Genomic DNA, 12152 nt, shown 5'->3' with positions numbered 1-12152 from the left:
GCGGCCTTCTGATTTACCAGGAGCTCCTGGAAATCTGAAATTGCAAAATATACGAAAAAGTCCTGAAAATCTCCGGAAATTATTAAAATCTTTAGAAAACTCATACAAATCTCCTGAAATATATAGACAAAAATTATCATTTTGGGGTGTCATTCAATATGAAAAACGCCAATCCTACAGGCGATAAAAAACGGCATTATGCAATACCCGTAATTGTGGAAGCTGGTGACAGTAGCTGCATGAGTGTCCGAGCTCCGATAGCATCGGGATAGATTGTCTGCAGAATCACTTGACCTGTTTGGGAGCTTAAAAGCAGAGTTTCTTGCCAAGGCTCTACGGGAGGACTGATCCTTCCAGCCATGCTACCAAATGGAGTTCATCTCAGGTGGAAGAAGCTTCTCGCGCATCAAACTAATGAATTATTACTTGAGGTCAACAATTCTCGTAGATAGATTGAAACGTTGGTAATTCTTGCTATTTAGCGTGATCTATGTAGGAAAAAGAATTTTTAGGATATACTATATGACTTCGCTACACGCATGGCTCGTAAAGTAATTCTGTAAGTAGTAAAGAATTAATAAAATGCAAATATGAATTTATATTCTAATACAAACTATTAATTTTCACTTAATATCCGTATCCCTACCCAAACTGGGCCCCGCGAAATCCGTTTGGCATAGAGCCCCACAATGGTTAAGTCCGGCCCTGCTATTTAGTGACCGATGAATACAGAGTAGATTACTTGTTTCTCCCCCCCCCCCCTCTTTTTTCGCCGCTTAAGTCCGACTTGCAGAAATAAAAGAGTGATCTTTCCTTTACTTCTTGGTGCCCAGACTGTTTAGCCATGAAGAGAACCATATATATAGATTTACTCAATTGTTGGTGTTGTTGTTTTTTTGGTAAGGGCTTACAGAATTATAGAGCATGTTTTTTTTTTATGTTTTATAGAAAGTTTTGTGTCATTTCACGTCTCGAGAAATAATATTTTTCCTTTTGCAACTTCTCATGTGACTAAAAGAGGCCAATCCTTGCTACAGAACTGAAGTAACGGGTTGGGAATCACCGGGCGCTGCAGCATATTCTCCCGTCTGCTTCTGGTGTGTGCGCCATCTGCAATCCAGGACTACGTGCTTCTTCTTCATGTGGACCTACTCAGTGCCTCTTTCTCCCAGCTGTTAGTGTTGATTTGAAAGCGCTTCTTGTCGCGTTTGCCCCTGGGCTCTCTTGCCTTGTTTTAGATCACCACAATGGGAGACGACTTTGTGATATTTATAGAGAGAAGTTATCTAAACAATTAGACTAAAGACTTTTCAAGAGTAATAAATTGTAGGGAGCATGTCGTAGTTTTTGTGAAAGTGTCCATGTGATAGTGTCCATGTGAAAGAGTCCATGTGAAAGAGTCCATGTGAAAGTGTCCACGTGAAAGTGTCCATGTGAAAGTGTCCACGTGAATGAGTCCATGTGAAAGTGTCTACGTGAAAGTGTCCACGTGAAAGTGTCCATGTGAAAGAGTCCATTTATTTATTTATTTTTTTATTAGTTATTATTTTAGAAATAATCTAATATTCATTCTCTGGTGCTGCCAGGGTCGAGCTACGTTAGTTATTATTATTATGTTAGAAACGAACGAGTATTCATTCTCTGACGCTGCCAGGGTCGAGTTTCGTTAAAGAGAAACAAAATTCATCGTATTCCCTTTATCAGTTTCCACTGAGGAATTTTCTGGTGATGTGGCAGGTCTGCAGCAGTACCGCCCTCTGACAGGCAACTAGAATGTTCCATAATCTTCAAATACAAAAACAAAATTTAATAAAATACTCTGAAAGACACAAAGATAAAGGCATATTCCCCGTTCCATATGCTAGGACAAATTTGTACAAATGCTCTTTCTTCCCTAGCGCTATTAGAGCATGGAATGGGTTGCCTGAGCCAGCCAGGAAAACCAGTGACTTAGCAGAATTTAGGTCATTGGTTAATATGCATGACTAGATGCATGACGCGTAGGACGTAATCATCTTCTTTATTTTTTTTAAGTATCGTCTGTATCATGTAAGATAAGATAATATTAATATTATTATTATTGGTTTTCCTTAAATAAAAAAGTAGCTTGTTCACAAAAGAAAGTTATACAAGTTATTTGAAGTTTTATTAGCAAAGATATACTACGCCTACAACAGTTTAGTTGTTTACCAGCAGTTTGGTGTTACAGGACAACGACCGGTAACAACAAATAAAAAAAAAGGGTGGGGGGGAGTAAAGAATTAGAGAGCATGACGTAGGTTTTATAGAGATAGGTCTTTGCCACTAGTCTTAAGACGATAATACCAGTCATGCGTAACGCAGACGACTATGTCACGGATGGTCTCAAGTCACGACTTCAGCTGCGCGGTAGCACATTTTTTTTTCGTTATAGATCTGGTATTGACGAATGAAGCAAGCTAGGCCTGCGTTCTATTGCCCCCCCCCCCCCTTTTCTCTCCCTTCACTAACTCTGATTGTTAGTATCGAGTATGGACTATATAAACGTAAACGTTCTTATATTGCAGATCACAGGCGCCCGTTACATGTGGATGTAATCGTATGTGATAGGAAATAGATTCAAGTGTCTTAGTCACTGGTGAGTAGCCTAGAAGTTATTTTGAAATAGGGCTAAATGGTTGCTAACTTTTTGTTCCATAACCAACTCGATAAGCTTATGTTTATGGGGGTTCCACTAGGACCGGCCTTGGATAGTTGGAGGCCCTAGGCGAAGTGAATTTGGTGGCCCCGAATGAAATAAAAAAAAAAAAACAGCGAAAAAAATAAAATTTCACAATTTATTAAAAACCTGCCTGTGTCTACATCTATATCGACAAATAAATACAATTAATACATTGCAATTTCCATAGTAGAGACGGAGTTAGACTAGTAAATACATAGTCACAGTAGAGACAGAATTAGACTAGCAAACTTAGAGTCATAGCAGAGACAGAGTTAAACTAGTAAATATATAGTCTTAATAAGCAGCTTACTCGTTTGCCTATGTTTAAGGCCGGCCCTGATGCCATGGTGCTGGTTTGTATCTTTTGTATTTCTTTAGTCTGGTATATTTTACACTAGACAGTTTGATAACTGGAACGTACTGAGCCCGTCACCTTATTTACAATAAACACATTTCGACAACTCTGGAACCTACTGAGCCCGTCACCTTATTTACATTAAACACAGTTTGACAACTCTGGAAGTGGAACCTACTGAGCCCGTCACCTTATTTACATTAAACACAGTTTGACAACTCTGGAACCTACTGAGCCCGTCACCTTATTTACATTAAACACAGTTTGACAACTCTGGAACCTACTGAGCCCGTCACCTTATTTACATTAAACACAGTTTGACAACTCTGGAACCTACTGAGTCCGTTACCTTTATTGACGTACTAGATGTGAAGTGCTATGGTGTTGTGAAGGGACATTAAGATGATCACAGTGATCATATTGGACGTTTCAGGATAAACTAAGCAATGTCAAGGATGCTAAATTGAACGCCATTGTTGCCAACTAAATACTTTTTTTTTTTTAAATCAGTAATAGGGCCTAATTTAAACAATATCTCAATTGATCTTCTTATAAAATCTATTTTACTAGCGCTAGTAAGTGGCCCGTATGTTTTCAAGTAAGTTTTTAAATTCATAATGCTTCCTCCATATTGAAATTATTTTGCTGTACAAACAAAAGAGCTTAGAACGTTTGATTCTGCAGTGCTAAAAGGTGAACAAAGTTATCAGGTGCTTAAAAAAAACATTGCATAACAACACTTCCTTTTTTTTTTGTACACCGGATACACCAAAAAAAAAAGCTGGTTATTTATTTATTTTGTTTCCCCGCATATAAAAAAACAAACACAGCAAATAAACACTTCCTTTATTTTGTTCACCGGATGCACCAAAACGCTAGCCATTTTTTCCCACCATTTATGAAAATCTCCATTACTGTTTTTTTCGTTCCTCCAGAGTTTACCCATCCTAGCAAATTACATTTTGGGGCCAAAGGGCGAAGGTGTCTGATTATGTGGATTTCATGCAAAATTTCACAATGCGATTTAAAGGACTTAATTTTCTTAATTGAGTGTTTATAATTGGTGTTTATATTTTACCATAGAATAGAAATATACTATAGTCAACTATAGGCTGGTAGTTGGGCCAATGAATGAATCTAGATCTACTTGTTATGCACCAAAATAGCAAATTGCCATAGACCGCATTCATTCATTGAACGATTATGCTATTTTTTATTGAACATACCTTTGACCTAGTATACAAATGGGGCATTTCATCGCTTGAAGCTATGAATTCCTATTCTAGTGTTGCATAATAGACCACATATGTTGCAGTTCAACGTGGCGTTCTTTTGTATATTTGATCGTCTCTGTTATTATTTTTCCATCTGGCCCACCATTCCTCGTCAGCACTGACCATCGCTGCCTTACTGCACTCAGCTCGCTGTATCAATATATCTCTACACAGAGTGGAGTCCAGAGATTAGATCTTCAAAATATTAAATCTACATTGCTTCCCATCAACTCCTGCTACTTATTCCCCTTTCGCGTTGGTTTATGGGATTAGATCACCTTAATGCCTTAAATTAGTGAGCTTGATTTTAATGGCCCAAAGTTGAATCCTTTGGGGCCTACTCTGAGTTTGTTTGAAAACACGAATTCTCCTTATAATATTGTTTGTTTGGTTGTTGTTTTTAGCATCAAAGATTACTATTTTAAGAATTAGTTCATTATTGTATTGAATGTATTAATATATATATATATAAATCTCCTCCTTCTCCTTCGTGGTCGAAGATGATGACATTTTTCATTACCCATGAACACGAAGTTAACTGTAAAGTCCAATCCTCGCTTTAAAAAGCCTGCCGCATACGTGGCATAGTAGGTTTGGTCATTTGCAGATAGGCCTGCTTCTTCTCTTGGCCTTTTTGCTGGCTCTGCACTCTCCTTGCTTCGTATCTCGTGACTCCGACATTCAACTATAGGCTGGTAGTTGGGCTAATGAATGAATCTAGATCTACTTGTTATGCACCAAAATAGCAAAATGCCATAGACCGGATTCATTCTTTGAACGATTATGCTATTCTTTATTGAGGAGCGATCGAGAGGTAGTGCTTCCCAGCCGTGAATGTCAATATCACACTCCTTGAAGGAGATCTTAAGGGTGTCCTTACAGCGCTTGTATAGACCCCCCTGGGAGCGCTTTCCTGCAAACGGCCCTTTGTAAAGAAGTCGTTTGGGAAGGCGATTGTATGGCATTCGGACTATGTGTCCCGCCCAGAGAAATTTAAAATCACATACTGTGGCATTGATACTGTTCATGTTAGATAACGTTAGGATTTCAGTATCTGTTATGTGGTCAGACCAATGCACCTTATGACTCTTCATTAGACAGCATATTTTGCTAAGTAGGCCATGGCTGTGAGTTTCGGATGTACCTTCAGACCTGGAGACTATTACGTCCTAGCCCAATCCTCTTACTCGACTGTAAGGGATGACAGCGAGCAGGGTATGAACTAGGGACCTTCGTGACGATAGTGGGAAGCGCAATCCACTCGACCAGGAAGCCATCTATGTACTGTTCAAACTAAACGATCAATGTCTTTAGTTCCGCTGGATCCAGCATTCATTATTTAACTATTCGTGCTTTTTAAAATGCAATATCTTGCAACGACTTTAAACTCAACAAAAGAACTTGAGTTTTGTATTGATGCTGTCATTTAGAAATAGTCCAGTGACTCTTGGTATTATCCAGTCTACTTTTGAAGGTCATGGTCAACTGCGGTTTCTTTGACCTATTACTTGGCTCACTTGAATCTTCTCGTGTCAACGCGTGACAGTGGTGAGTAACAGCTGGACTTGATCGTTGTAAAACTTTACTACGCAGGGAGTTCAGAGTTCAAAGGGTTCTTTATTAGTACCAAGTGACACAGGTCATCAATAGCTGTTGTTTGTCTGCAGTTTGTGAAACAGGCTGAATGTGTTGCAGATATTTACTATTGGTATTGTATTATTCAAATGTATTTACATATAATCATTACCTTGTGTCGCAAAGATCAAGATTTGCAAATGATTATTATTATAACTGATATAGTTCTTAACCATTTAAAAATCAAACGTAGCCTATCAACAGGCCCAGTCTTTCCATTTAAAAGTTGAACCCCTTTCAGACCTTGCTATCTTTAGGGCTGCACAACGACCTTTCTTTCCCCATCTGATAACACCCACAATAATTGGGTGGACTCGGAGGCGTTCTAAAAAAACTCGAAGTTCAAAATCTAAATCTTAATCGAGGTTCAAACTCGAGACCTCTTGGTTTGGAAGCCTAGCGATTTACCCCTCAGCCACCACGGCCATTAAAAAAAAACTTGTCATACTAATGTAGATTAGGTTGATCTATCGTTCTTATACCAAAGTTCACGGCATGGCCTAAATTGTGCCGATGTGCCAGAAACCCAAACAAAGTTTTTCGTTCGATTAAAGAATGGGTTTGCGTGTTTTTTTTTTTTTTTTTTTTTGTTTTTTTTTTTCAATCACGTGACTCTTCTTCTCGTGATTACATGTCGACGTGTTTTAATTTCTTTTCCGTTTTACACTTATCAGTCACGCGCCTGTCTGTGATCTCACCACCCTCCCCACCCTCCCTTCAGTAGAGCATGTATTAATAGCCGACTGAGGCATATTATTAATTTTTTTTGTTTGTTTTTTGTTTTTTTAATGACGTTAAACAGTTGGAGGGAGGGAGGGAAGTTTCCGATGTCACAAGGTACACGGAGGTCATTGTCAGGTTGACCCGTTTGTTACTTGGAATCCACCCCACCCCCCTTTGACGTTTATGCATTAGGTACCAAAGTTTAATTTTTTGGTTTCGAGAAGAGGTCTTATTTTAGATTTTAACATTAGAATTAAACTATATTACAAAGAGAGTTTGCGTTATCACACAAACTCAGAGGTGGCTCCCGTCGAATTAACCCATGGACCAGCAATATTCAAGCCATGGTCTTGTTTTTACCGTTCAAAGTAATACAATTTTAAAATTAAAAAAAATATATTTTTCACTTAAAAGCAAACAGGACAACACTTCATCAATAATAAGGCTCTTCAAGCTATTCTGGAATAAAGATTTGAAATAGAACTCCCTTGAAAGCAGAGCTGCGTTAACTGATCACATAAGGACATCACGGAACCTCTCTTATTCTCTACATTGTTTTATTCCACCAAAAGTTTAGTTTGCATGAAACGCAAAGCAATGAATTTAAAAAGCATGCAATGTAGTATGATTGTTCTAAATTTCAAGCTGCTATCAATCATAGTTACAAACATATAAATAGTTAAAGATACATGAGTTCATTTTTCGAGAACAGTTTTCAGACATTTTCTTTAGTCCAGTTCCATACACATAAAACGTCGTAACTCCTCTCCTATAGGACACAGTAAGATAATTGTATTGTCTTTGTGCTCATTACATCAAGCGTAACATAACTAGAGTTGTTTTTAATTATATATTAATTTTGACAAATGTGTCTAGGTATCTAACTAGATCTACATTTCCAGGCCTATACATAGATCTAGACCAGTGTTTCCCAAAGTGGGGTACGCCTACCCCCAGCGGTACGGGAAGAGTTTGAAGGGGTATTGCAAATCATTAACTATGCTGATTTTTTTAATAAGCATTTTTCGCAAATATATTGTTACGAACCTCACTATCCAGGCTCTCTGCAAACTGCACCACACGACACCAACTTAAAGAACTTGACAACTCAGGGCTCCAAAATAACGTAATAGTTTAATGTCAGTAAATAACAGCCAATACTGTACAATTGGCAACACGTAACACAGGCTGTACAAATATCTCTCCGTATCAACCGTACCGCCGTATCAACTCTTGCACTGGCCTCTCCGTCTCGTTCCGGGCTTGCACTGGGTTCAATAGTTCAGGACTGACTTCACACACTAGGCTCGTCGTGTCGGACTCGATCGCAGACCAAGATCAAGACGCCAGCCGTCTCAACTGTACTTGACAGTACTCCGCACTGAACCGTCGTAATGCTCCGTACAGAACCACACCGCTGAACTGTGCTGTAGTCGACCGGACTGTAGAGAACCGGGCTCTGAACCCCTGCCGTGAACCTTGCTGTAATGAGCCCCTTTTCTCGACCGTCTTGACTGCGACACCTCCGCTCTTATATAGGGTCCCTACTGGCCTTCTCGAACCGGACAGAACGCCGCTCGACGTTTCCAGGTGGTCAGATGACTACAACTCTCGTGACGCTCCTGAGCTCTGTTCACGACGTCGATCCTTCCCGAACCGCCGTCGATCCTTCCCGAACCGCCGTATTGACACTCGTCTCGGCTGACCGTCGTAGCTCGTCACGGTTGACCGCTCGTCTAGCGATGGCCTGGGGCGATTTGCGTCGGCTGACTACACACACACCACTACCCCCATCTGTGCCACCACCAGGCTACTAAAATTGATGCTGATACTCTGAAATGCATAACTCGGCATTTGGAGAATTTGTGAATTGATTTGAAAAAAAAAACGATATTCATGATTTAACCAAAATTATTGAATGGATAAGATATCCTTTTAACATTGGCACAACATTCATGCCAGAAGGTTTGTCGCATGCGGAAGAATAGTTGGCATTGGATTCAGACGGATTTTTTTAAAATAAACATAAGGAGCGTACTAAACAGGGCCGGATTTGGGGTTGGCAGGCGGAGCAGACAATCTATCTATGAGAATTGTTGACCTCAAGTAATTCTTCATTAGTTTGAGCCGCGAGAAGCTTCTTTCACCAGATTACACAATTACGGGTATTGCATAATGCCGTTTTTTTATCGTCTGTAGGATGGGCGTTTTCCATATTGAAAGACACCCCCAAAATGACAATTTTTGTCTATATATTTCAGGAGATTTGTATGAGTTTTCTAAAGATTTATTAATTTCCGGATATTTTCAGGACTTTTTCGTATATTTTGCAATTTCAGGAGATTTCCAGGAGCTTCTGGTAAATCAGGCGGCCGCGGGAAATCTGTTATAAGTTTTAAAATGGTTTAATTTAATAATTTACACTTAGAATTAGCGCGGTCCTATGAAAGTGCGGGGCACACTGCGGTGCATAGTTTGCAGTAGCGCAAGGCCGGCCCTGCAAAATAGCGGTGTATGCTACGCCGTGGATTGTTTTGCTCTTTTAAAAAATAAAAAAACGAGCTTTAACGAGGTTAGACTTTTTATTTTGCCTTTTAATTATTTTTTTTTTCTGCGCTTTGCGCCTCGGTGACATTTTCATGAACTAAGGCTACTCTTTTTTTTTTTTTTCAAATTTAAAGCCGGTCAAAAGTTTTATGTTTGTTTGTTTTTTATTCTGGTTCATTTTACTAGTTAGTGTTGTCCAGTATTACTTTGAATTGTGCGTTTTATCTAAATTTAGATTTACTTTGATTCAAGACGCGCCGAGACTATGTTGGTTTGTTTGTAAAATGTTTTAAATGTTTCGGATGTTCCTTCAGAGTTGAAGATAGTTTACTTCCTAGTCCAAACCTCCCGCAATACGACGGGGTTTGGCAGTGGGGCAGGGTATGAACCCCGGACCATCGAGAAGTACGAACGACAGTCCAGCGCGCACACCGCACGACCAGGCGTGCAGAATTTTACTTCAGTTACATTTTCAGTCTTCACGTGACCTACACCCGTTCCTTCGATAGGTCACGGAGATCTCGCTTACACCCGCACCTTTCCCTATTTCAGATCTAAGTCAATATAATGAAATAATCCCAGGTGACCTTGGATAAGAAAGTTAAGAATGAATTAAAAATCATGAGAAGCGCTGACGTTTGAAAGGTCATAGGTTTCGAAAAGATAACGGTGTTGTTGTCCGCTCCGTTCTGAGCACTTGTGGGTCCTCGTGGAACCTGCCATCTGCCAAGCCAACATGCGACCTGACTATGACCTCATTTCTTCAACCAATAAGATACCGGCTCATAAGTAGCGGTCATTGTCGTAAGTCTTGTGTGTGCCATCGGTCGAGTTGATCCGTTAGCATAACACACCTAGGAGTGTGGATTAGCTTAGATAATTAAGCTTTCAAGAAGGCCACCGTTGTAGTATTTATTCACTGGGCACTGGTCAGTGGATCATTTCGTCTGGACTAACCACCAGGTGTCCCACAGGTTACTTGTCTTGGTGAGTGAATTACTCCTATGTTTTAGTGTTAGTAATACCGGTAGTTGATGTTCATTTCAAAGCCACGCATAAAATTGTTGATGGAACTCTTTGACCAGTTAATTATCAATGTAAATGTAGTTAAAGCCAATTAATTACAAATCAAACTTAGCTTATAACCATGAAAAGTAGTGTTTGCTATATCAATGGTAAATAAAGTGCAGCTTATAACCAGGTAGCTGATCTACATGAAACAGTCTATATAACCAATTACCAATCAATTGCAACCTATAAGCAAATACTAACAGTCTGCAATGCCAATTACAAATCAAATATAGTCTATTAAATACTAAATTAGGTACAAATGAAAATCCTGTTATACCATAATGTAGTCTATATTCAGTCACAAATGAAATGTATTTAAACTATTGCCTAAAACTAGATCTAATTACAAATCAGATGCAGCTTATAAAGATACAAATGAAGTATATAGCTAAGAGTAGATATATTGCCAACTTTAAATTGTATCTTTCAACAACTTTAGCCTTTTTGTTGTCCTGTAATAAGTACGAGTTTAGCATTAGTTTGATAATCCATTTTAACACAAGCGTTCACATCCTTGTTCCTGGTTTGTGCGTTTTTTAAAAATCTTTTTTACTTTAGCAACGTGAAACGTTAAGTTCCAATAGAGTTGAAATTTCCCGATCGTTCTGTTTTTAAAGTTGTCATGGTTACATGAACATGTTCGCCTCCATTTTGATGTGACACCTTCGATAGTCCTGCCAAGTGGAGCATTTTAAACTGTCATTTTTTGTGTTTGTGTTTCATGTTCTTGTGGAGGTAAATGCTATTAAGAATCCTTGTTTCTAAATTTAAATTGAATTTAAATTAACTCTTGTTGATTAAAGGAATGGAGATTGATTGTGGTCCTGACCGCACATTCTCGTAAACTTGGCCATATCTTCATTTGCCGGATAGACTTTTGAGTGGTTGAGGGGAACCGAAGTCCTGGGTTCGAGTCCTGGGTTCGAGTCCTGGGTTCGAGTCCTGGGTTCGAGTCCTGGGTTCGAGTCCTGGGTTCGAGTCCTGGGTTCGAGTCCTGGCTGGGTTCGAGTCCTGGCTGGGTTCGAGTCCTGGCTGGGTTCGAGTCCTGGTGAAGACTGGAATTATTAATTTTGGTATTTTTGGGCGCCTGAGTCCATCCAGCTCTAATGGGCACCTGACAATTAGATGGGAAAAGTAAAGGCAGTTGGTCCTCGTGCTGGCCACATGAAAATGGAACTTTACTTACTTTACTAAGTCAAGGGTATTGTCATTGAAATATCGCCTCAGTAGACGCAGCCAGCTAAAGATGCATATTTTTAAATTGCTTGTGTATAGTTTATCTTTCATGCTTATAGCATGCTTAGTGCGCCATGGCCCATATCTCGTTTGACCTGTTGGGCGAGAAGTCATGAGATTTTCGTGCTGCGCTCAGCAAACTCTGCACGAGTTGGAATTCGAACTCAACCCCTTGAGAGGGGCCAATGCGTAGCCAAGTGTTTTTAACCTGTTACACATTCCAGTTCATTGCGTTAAAATTACCTCTTGTGAGTTTAAAAACTTTAATTTAAAAAATGCTAAACATTATCCCTGCCGACATTTGAATTACAAATTATGGCATAGCTGAATAAGCTGAATCGATGTCGCAAAGTCGAAATGTTAACAGCTTCGACTTTAGTCCCCCCTCCCCTTTTTGTTTTCCCACTTTTACCCCCGCACTTGTGCTGGCCACACGAAATCCTCGGTGTCCCAATGGCGAAATAGATATATATTCTATGGATTTTAAACCAGGAACGAAGCATTACGCTTTGATAACGTAGGTCTTGCTTGTTGACCTTTAAAACAAATTTTGGTCATTTTTTTTAAATTTTCGTTCGACCGTGGGTTCATTTCTAGACGAGCCAGTTCT

At 39.5% G+C, this 12152-nt stretch overlaps 1 protein-coding gene across 3 annotated transcripts in view; it reads left to right on the top strand.

The window, feature by feature from the left end:
- The window catches only part of LOC106057274 (phosphonoacetaldehyde hydrolase-like), a 284305-nt gene that overhangs the window by 256881 nt on the left and 15272 nt on the right, over positions 1-12152 (top strand). Inside the window, exon 2 of one of the 3 annotated variants that reach the window (XM_056014838.1) lies at positions 10204-10222. The gene's annotated coding sequence lies outside the window, so the exon portion shown is untranslated. Of the gene's footprint in view, positions 1-2546; positions 2618-10029; positions 10223-12152 lie in introns of those variants that run through there. The other 2 variants (XM_056014837.1, XM_056014835.1) reach the window with 2 other exon arrangements.

Source organism: Biomphalaria glabrata, chromosome 16, assembly GCF_947242115.1.
Source record: "Biomphalaria glabrata chromosome 16, xgBioGlab47.1, whole genome shotgun sequence".
NCBI lineage: Eukaryota > Metazoa > Mollusca > Gastropoda > Planorbidae > Biomphalaria > Biomphalaria glabrata.
Note: the sequence above shows the minus strand (reverse complement) of the source record. Positions and strands in the feature narration are given on the sequence as shown.